This window comes from Chiloscyllium punctatum, chromosome 1 (assembly GCF_047496795.1).
Source record: "Chiloscyllium punctatum isolate Juve2018m chromosome 1, sChiPun1.3, whole genome shotgun sequence".
NCBI classification, from domain to species: domain Eukaryota; kingdom Metazoa; phylum Chordata; class Chondrichthyes; order Orectolobiformes; family Hemiscylliidae; genus Chiloscyllium; species Chiloscyllium punctatum.
The window spans coordinates 2,169,520-2,175,836 of record NC_092739.1 but is presented as its reverse complement, the minus strand read 5'-3'; the positions used below and the strand labels follow the sequence as shown (position 1 = coordinate 2,175,836).

The following is a 6,317-nucleotide window of genomic DNA, read 5'->3' as shown; positions in this document are numbered from 1 at the left end:
ATTATATTGTTGGGAAAATGATAATCTTAGCTGTCGATTCAGGATATTTATCAAAATCACTCTTGACCTTACAAACATCGAATTTACAATCTTAAAAGGACTTAATCAGCTGTCATGCTACTTTCATTTTCCTGAGCTGGTGGAAGGCTATGTTTTAATGGCTACATTCCCTTTTAGTTTCCATTATTTAGCAGTCACGCCGAATGGAGAATTGTTTCTTTCAGTGTCTGCCTCAATATGGGTCTTTGTTTTTTCTATATTTGTCTCTGTATCCTCCTGGGCCTTTTTCACATTCTCCGACTCTCTGCCTGTCCATATCCCTCATTTCCCATTTCTGCTCTTGAAAAGACTGACATTCAGAGACAGTTTGAGATTCGAACTGCTGAGAGGCTTTCTGACGCCTGGCTGGAGTCGGTCGAAGTAGTCTCACATTCTCTGGATAATGCGTCTGTCACTTCGACCTGAGGCAAGGAGACATTTCTTCCTCAAAATCTTAAGATCCTTTCGAAGTTAAAGTTGATTTCCTTACCCAACAGAAAAAGCAAGTAATTACATGATAGCTGAAGAAGAACAACAATGCATTTACTTTTGGTGTACAACGAATGAATGGTGACAGCAGAGAATGAGGTGATCATGTCGTGGTGTCAGTGCCATTACCACAACATTTCCCGGGAATGCTGCAGTGTCTCCTGCCTCACCACTTAATTTCCACAAAACTGGGAATGATGGAATGAGAATAAAAGGATGAGAAGCAGAAGTGCTTGTGGAACTGCGGGAAGAATCTCCAGGTTAAAATAGTAGTTAAAAAGAGCAACCTACAGTACTGGATTTAAACCAGGAAAATGAAGCCGGAACGCGAAATCAGAGTGTACAGCAATTCAAACAGGACACTGAGTTTCTCGATCAGCAACACAATATTTGAGAGAAATAACGAGCTTTCAATACAATGAGCAGGCACCAGTGTGATGGGAGCTGCTTTCACCAGCTAAGCCATGGCGCCACGTTAAAAGCCAGATTTCTCGTCCATATGTGCAATGCCTGAACCACTTGATCACAGGAATTCGAAAACGCGTTTTCTGTATTAATGTTGCTCAGTATGAATGGCAATCAAACTCTGCTTGTGCAAAAACAGGCATTTCAATGCTGAGCATGCCCCACTAAAAAGGCACAGAAAAAGACAGTATCCTCTTGCATTAGCATCTAACAGATATTTTCGTCTGTTTAAACTGACAGAATAAAGAGAATGTGCTCATCTCCTCTCACGTCCCATTAACCACGTTAATACACACGCAGGTATTTTCAAACCAAGATGAAGAGGCTCATTGTTGTGAATTGACAGCAGTGGTGTGTGAGTCATTGCGAACAGTGAGCGAACCAATAGCACTGATACTGAGCCTTGCACCATCAGCTCCACACTCACATCTTGTGTTATGTCTCCTAGGCATCAGTGCATTTGACTTTAATTATTCTACACTGCACCTCTCCTCAAGTTATTCTGACCGCTTGCAGTGTCGCACTAGGACATGCAATTATTAGAAATACATTTCTGGGACACAGTTGTCTTTCAATGCGATAAGATACACTGCCCATCCCTAATTATCCCAAAGATGTAGGTGACGAGTTACTTTTGTTAACTCCTCAAATCCTTAGTATGGAGGTACTGACAAGAAACCACTAGAGATGGAGTTCTTGGATTGCGGAAAGCAGACCGACCCCAAACTGCTAACGTAACTCACCCAAGGAAGAGCAGATGGACCCCACTCTGTCAATGTAACTCAACCAGTGGACAGAAGTCTGACATCACACGATCAATGTAACTCAACGAGGAAATTATGGCCTGACCGCACTCTGTTAATGGAACTCACCCAGGTAAGAGTAGACTGACGCCACTCTGTCAATGTTAGTCATCCAGGGAAGAGCAAACTGACCCAACACTTTATATGTAACTCACCCAGCAAATGGCAGACTGATACCACTCAGTCAGAAAAATTTACCCAAGAAAGAGCAGACTGATGCCACTCTGTCAACGTAACTCACTCAGAGAAGAGCAGGCTGTACCCATTCTGTCTCTGTCACTCATCCAGGAAAGAGCAGGCTGATCTGATTCTGTCAATGAAACACAAGCAGGGAGACGAGCCTGACCCCACTCTGTCAAAGTAACTCACTCAGAGAAGAGAAGACTTATTCCATTCTGTCTATGTGAATCATCCAGCGAAGACAGTAATGAAACCATACTTGCTGTTAAACTCAGACAGAGAAGAGCAGACTCTCACGATTCTGAGAAAGTAACACGCCCATGGAGGAGCAGACTGACACCACTCTCTTAACGTAGCTCACCCAGAGAAGAACAGACTAAGTGCACTCTGTGATATTACTCAATCAGAAAGGAGCAGACTGATCCCATTCTGTTAATATGACTCTCCCAGGGTAGAGCAGATGAAGCCCAATCTGTCAATGTGACTCAACCAGGGAACAGCACTCTGACCTAACGCGATCACTTTAACACAACTAGGAAATTGCAGACTGACGCTACTCTGTCAATGCAACTCACCCAGGGAAGAGCAGACTGATTCCACACTGTCCAAATAACTCACTCCGTGAAAAGCAGACTGACGCCACTCTGTCAATCTAACTCACTGAGGGAAGAGCAAACTGACGCCACTCAGTCAGTGTTACTCACCGAGGGGAAGGGCAGACTGACCCCATACTCTCAGTGTAATTCAGCAGACTGATCCCACACGGTCAATATAAGTCATTCACTGAATAGCAGTCTGACCCCACTCTATAAATGTAATTCACTCAGGGAAGAGCAGACTGATCCCATTCTGTCTATGGCACTCACCCAATGAATGAACACTAACCCCACTCTACCAATGTAACTCGCCAGAGAAGAGCAGACGGAAGCCAGACTGTCAACATAAATTATCGAGGGAAGAGAATACTGACCCCGCTCTTTCTGTTTCGCTCAGGCAGGGAAGAGCAGACTGTCACCACTCTGTGAAAGAAATTCGCCCGGAGAAGGGCAGACTAACCCGACTGTATCTGCGTGACTGACACAGGTAAGAGCAACTAATCAAATTCTGTCAATGTCTCTCCCTCAGGGAAGAATACCCTGACCCCTCTCTGTCCATGTAGCTCACCCAGGAAACAGCAGACTAACCCCACTCTGTCTACTTAAGTTCACAAAAATCCTCTGAAGTATGTCCTATCCAGACACTCTCCACATCACTGTCTCTGTAACCGTGTGCGTTCAATGGCGAATCCAAATAACCTGCAAATGTTTAGAATGTGGCAGCAAACCAGAGCTACCACACAGAAATTGGGCGAATGTGCAAACTTCCATCAGGCAGTCACCTAAGCCTGGAATGGAAACCAAACCCGTCAGCAGTCATGATTATAAAATGGCAGAACAGAAACCCAGCAAAAAGAATTGCATCCCTGTGTGTTGCAACGATTCTGAGTATTAATGAAGCCCCCCTCACTGTAGTTAATTTCCATTTTCATCACTGCCAACCTTCTTCAAAGCAAAGCACGCACTTGCTTTTTTCAGACTTCTGATATCCCGCTTTCATCCCGCTTTTTACCTCATCATATTTCTGACTTTACAAACTACGTTATAACAGGTTGACAACTGCAGAATGAGCTTTGTTCCGTTCTCCACTGATGTTGAGAGTAGTAATACAGCGAATTCAGGTAGGCCTTGATGTGCTGCGGGTGGTGTATTCGCGGCATTATGGCTTCTTTTTTTCGTTTTCGGTCTACTATTTCGAGTTCATTACGCAGACTTCTGAAGAAGACTTCTTGGAGTCGAAATGGTAACTGTGTTTTCTCTTAGAAAGACAGACGTAGCTTTATTTCTGTTCTCTTTTCAATTGATCTTCTTCTGATCTTTGCAAGTGAAATAGGGTGCATTACTATTGCCCGTTTTTAGTTTCAAAATCAATAGAAACATGAAGGAGACAATATCAAAGAACACAAAGTTCTGAGTTGTTAAGATAATTTTGGCAGCAATGGTGGACATGAAGGTCAAATTAAGATAACGGTTCAAGAAAATTTAGTCTGAAAGTGGTATGTGACTTTAGTTCCAAATATATGTTTCCGTTCTTCCAGTACATCTTTTTGACTCCCAGAAAACATTGATTGTTTTCTGTATTCACTTTGTTTCGTTATATCTGTCTTCTGGTCGACCAGGGACAACTTGAATTTGCGTCTGCATTGAATAAGATTTCGCTCTTTCTTTCGAGAAGCAAACCTATGCATTATGTACCACTTATCATGCTGATGGCTAAGAAGTTCAAAATGAATTACGGTTTATGGATCGTGAGCAAGAATGAAGTGATCCACTTGCGATCAGATGTCACCACGCCCTATTCCTATATCGGGCCTGAACGGTCCATTGGCAGAGTCTGCAGACAGGAAATGTGTAAGTGAACTAGTTCTTTGTTCAGTTTGATTTGATAACAATGGTAGTGCTGTTTTGGGGCAGAAATGTGTCAACATCTCTGACATTAGAGTCAAAACTTAAGTCACATCTACTCCATGGAGTATCTTCTCAGATCGGAACATGCTGACATGAAAACATCTAGCTCTGAGAGCAAAGGTTTTTACATTAAACTGGGAGTATGTTTAACTAAGCAATTCAGATAGCCAAGATGAATAATTGGTATTTGGTTGTTCATGTTGAGCTCTCCACACCAACTGCTCCAACGAAGGTCGTGGATAAGATCCCCATCGATTATTTTGGTCAATTTTAGCCTCAACAACAACCTATTGTTCTGAACAATGCTAGACCACAAGCAGAGGGCTAAGTCTGATTTTCATCGTTAATTTTCAAATTCAGTTCTTAATGCACAGTTTCTTACGAATGTGGTCAGCAGAAGACCGTTAACATTCCATTTCTAATATTTCCAGAAAATTCGACTCCGCTGATATCGCCTTGCCTTATCACACCTCAAGCCAGGAACCTGGATCAGTCGAGTTCCTTTCCACACATGGAGTTGCTTTTTCTAATTCATTGACTGCTGATATAATAGATTATTGGCCTTGAGAGTCAGTTGTAAATTAGGTTGAACTTTCTCAGCTTGACTTTCAACTGATCCTAAAAAAAACTCATCACCTGCAGGTAAACGTATTGCATTGCTTCTTTTTTTGCTTAATTCCACTCCCCACACCACCCCCCCGAACATCCGAATTTCACGATAGTTCGACAAATGTTTTGAAACTGATTCGTGTTGGAGGTTGGTTACTTTTTGTGTCTCGACATATAATTTATTCAATTAGACGTTTTGAAATTACTTCAGATACTTCACAGTTGAAAATTTACTTTCTATTGAATGCAAAGCTCAAGCTCCACGAAATCCAAATTCTGCCAAGGAATTAATGACTTTTAAACGATTCAACGCTGTGAGCAGGATTCGAACCTGCGCAGGGAGACCCCATTGGATTTCAAATCCAACGCCTTAACCTCTCGGCCATCACAGCTGCATAAAAGTGGCCAATTTACATAGTAAAAGAACTTAATTCATGAAATATGTACTTTGTTTGAAGAACAAATTGTCAACACCCAAAGATTTCGCCAAATCCTTTGCAGAGACCCAGACGAATGTTACCTTAGCAGATTGACAGGCTTTCACCGCAAACTAGATCCTGACACAGCTGAAGTTTTGGGAATGATTCTTCGTTGAATTATAGAGTCACGGATGTACACCACACGAAGAGAGGATCATTGTCTCACTGTCCGATCGATTTTGACTCTATTGCTCATCATCTGGTGCTAAAGTTGTGTTTTAATGTTCATCGAAATATGGTATTAGAAATGTTGATGCTATGTCCATAAACACTAGCTACATTCGTAAAAAAAAAATCGGAATTAGAAAGAATGCAGAACCAATTTACAGGAATGGATCCAGCAACTAATCCGTAAGTTCTGACTTCAGGTAATGAACTTATGAGCACAAGAGAGGAAGATTGACCGAAGATTCGGAACTTGAAATCGTCTTGACGGAATTATTTGCAAAGTTTTTGCGGTTGTTCTAGTGTCATCAAGTCCTTGAACAATACAACACGGAAAGTGGCCCTTCTTTCCAACTTGACCATTGAGGACAGTTATCCTAAATTAGTAGGTCCCATTTGCCAACTTTTGGCCTACATCCCTCTGAACCTTGTTACTCATATATCCATCCAGATGCCATTAAATGTTACAGTTGTACCAGTCTCCAACAATTTCTCTGTCAGCTCATTCTGAACATGACTGAAAATGTTGCCCCTGACGTCCCTTTTAAATCCTTACCCACTAATTTTATACCGATGTTTTCTAA

General features: G+C 42.0%; 1 non-coding gene across 1 annotated transcript; it reads right to left on the bottom strand.

Annotated features, from left to right (window-relative positions):
• Window positions 1–5,399: 5,399 nt before the first annotated feature.
• trnas-uga (transfer RNA serine (anticodon UGA)) lies at window positions 5,400–5,481 on the bottom strand. The gene has a single exon. It is a non-coding gene; the product is annotated as a tRNA-Ser (tRNA).
• Between the last annotated feature and the right edge of the window lie 836 nt (window positions 5,482–6,317).